The sequence below is a fragment of the Octodon degus genome, unplaced genomic scaffold (assembly GCF_000260255.1).
Source record: "Octodon degus isolate 3935 unplaced genomic scaffold, OctDeg1.0 scaffold00011, whole genome shotgun sequence".
Taxonomy (NCBI): domain Eukaryota; kingdom Metazoa; phylum Chordata; class Mammalia; order Rodentia; family Octodontidae; genus Octodon; species Octodon degus.
Window position 1 is genome coordinate 8,730,292 of NW_004524587.1, and position 2,571 is coordinate 8,732,862.

General features: G+C 38.9%; 1 protein-coding gene across 1 annotated transcript in view; it reads right to left on the reverse strand.

Moving 5' to 3' along the window:
* Hydin (HYDIN, axonemal central pair apparatus protein) overlaps positions 1–2,571 on the reverse strand; it is a 433,520-nt gene that overhangs the window by 430,003 nt on the left and 946 nt on the right. The window contains exon 2 of the mRNA XM_023709202.1: positions 2,229–2,337. The gene's annotated coding sequence lies outside the window, so the exon portion shown is untranslated. The remainder of the gene's footprint in view (positions 1–2,228; positions 2,338–2,571) is intronic.

A 2,571-nucleotide genomic window follows, 5' to 3' on the forward strand; every position in this document is an offset into this window, starting at 1 on the left:
ACATATAAGTAGCAGATAATCTTGCAACTCAATATGAATACAACTAAATAACGAAATAAAATACAAACAAAAGATATGAACAGAAACTTCATGAAATGTGCTAAACTTATTCACCAAAGATGTACTAAAAAATAAACATATGTTGTTCAATGTCATTAATCATTAGAGATATGCAAATTAAAATGTACATTCCAATATAAGATCACTATACACCTAGAATAACAGATAAAATTAACATTATTACCTACTGGCAAGGTTATAAAGCAGGTGAAACTTTAATACTATGTTCATGGAAACTACTAAGGTTATAGTCACTTTGGAAATCAGTCTGGCAGTTTCTTGTAAAATTAAACATTTACCATGTAGTCTAGCAATGTTACTCACAGTTATTTATCAAAAAATTAATGAAAAGCAAACACCTGCACATGAATGTAGGTTCATGATTTATTTATTCATCACCACCAAATTTATCACTTAAAGCAACCCAAATGTCTGCCATCGAATGGTACATCTATTCAATGGAATAGTACTCAGCAATAAAAAAGGAATAAGCTCCTATTGTTACAAATGGCCACACAGATAAGTATCAAAAGCAATTTGCTAAAGAATACATGCCAGACAAAAATTGTTGCACAGTTTATGATTTTGTTTATACGACATTCTAGAAAGCAAAGAATCAGGAATCAGATCATTTGCTGCTATGGGTGGGAGGTAAGGAAAGAGGACTGACAGCAACCAGGCACAAGAGGACTTTTTGTGCTAGCAGAATCACTCTATAGTGTGGTTACCTGACTTTATATATACTTTTCAAAACCAATACAAGAACTATATAACTAAAAATTGTCAATTTTACATATGTAAATCATGTCAATAAACTTGCCCTCAAAATAAAGCTAAGAATATACTGCCAAAAAATATTAATATTAATTATACCTCAACATAACATACAAAGTATCAATAGCAGGTGTATGTACAACACTACAGAAAAGGCAGTCAAATTTAAAACTGGGTAAGAATAAAGATTATTCACATTGCAGTAATTATCAACAGTAAACAACTTCTATGGTTTGTATCTAGATGTCCTATCCAACTGAAAAAAAAAGCTTCACATGGTCATAGGTGGGAAGTTTTGAAGGCTGGATTAGAATGCGTGAGTGTGGATTAAGAGTAGGATACTGGCAGGGAGATAGCTTGGTGGCCTAAGTGCCTGCCTGGCAAGCTCAAGGACTCAGGTTTGATCCTTGGTACTGCATGCTGTGCCAGCCCCATACTGAGCCGGCCACTGAAACCCAGCATGGTGGCGTATGCCCGTAATTCCAGTGCTGAGAAGGCTGAGACAGGAGGATCATTATGAGTCTGAGCTGCATAATGAGACCCTATACCAAATAATGATTTCTTTTTGTTTGTTCATTTGTTTGTATTTTAGGGAAGGGTCTACAGGGTGTTCAGGGTCTCACTACTAGATCAGACTCATAGTGATTTGCCTGTTTACAGCCTCCCATGAGCTGGGATTACATGCATGTGCCACTACGCCCAGTCTCAATAGCCATCTCAGTGTGCCCCAGGGGCGGGGCCAGCACTGCAGGCCTGGGATCGAGCCCCTGGCTCCTGTACCTGCTTGCAGGCGCTTTAATCCATTCAGCTATTTGGTTGGCCCTAAATAATGATATTTAAAAAAGAGTGGGATAGTGGGATTAAGGGTGTGGTTAATGGACATTTACATCCCCGTGTGGGTGGCAGCAAACCATAGGCTTATAGCCTGCATGGAATATAAAGGGACAGAAAGAAGGCAGGCCTGCTGCTGCTGACTGCTGCTTCGCTGCCTTTCTGCCTGCCACACCATGAACTGTTTCCCTCTGTGAGACCCTCTACCATGCCACCTTACCTTGGAGTCAGCTGACTGTGGATGAAATAAATCTTTCTTCCTTTAACTTGTGGATGCTGGATATTTTATCCCAACACAAGAATAGCAACTAAAATAATCCCAAACTGCTTAATCTAACTAATAATCAGGGAAATTTAACTTTTATATCAAAATGATAACTGATTTTCCCCTCAGGAAAAAAAAAACATTTTTTCAAAAGTTAAAGTATCAAGTGTTGACGAATTTTCAGGGCAAGCACAATCTGTACTTTGGGGCAAGTAAGATTCCAAAGGGTTGCACAAATGGGGAGGAAGGAATTTTAACTCTACTCATCCTTAGCTGAGTCAGAAGACAGAAAACCAACCTCTCAAATAGTTAGATGATCCTCCTCTTTGCTGTTTCAATCAGGGAGCTCAGTGGAAGAATGAGGTGAGGTGATCCTGAATATGCTGGCGAGTTCAGGGCTGGAACAGCTATGGAGAAAACCACGGAAGGAAGGTGTGAATGATGCCAGGCAGGGTCACGTCCAGGCAGTCACACAAATGGTGACAGCCTCAACATCCCCAAGGAAGAGAGTGAAGCGAGAGTGACTGTCACAGGAAAGGTTAGAAGAACAAAGACATATTGGGACTGGTCAATACATCTTTCTACTAACTTATGGGAAAAAATGGGAACACCTTATAAATTAGAATTTTATGAAATTTTCG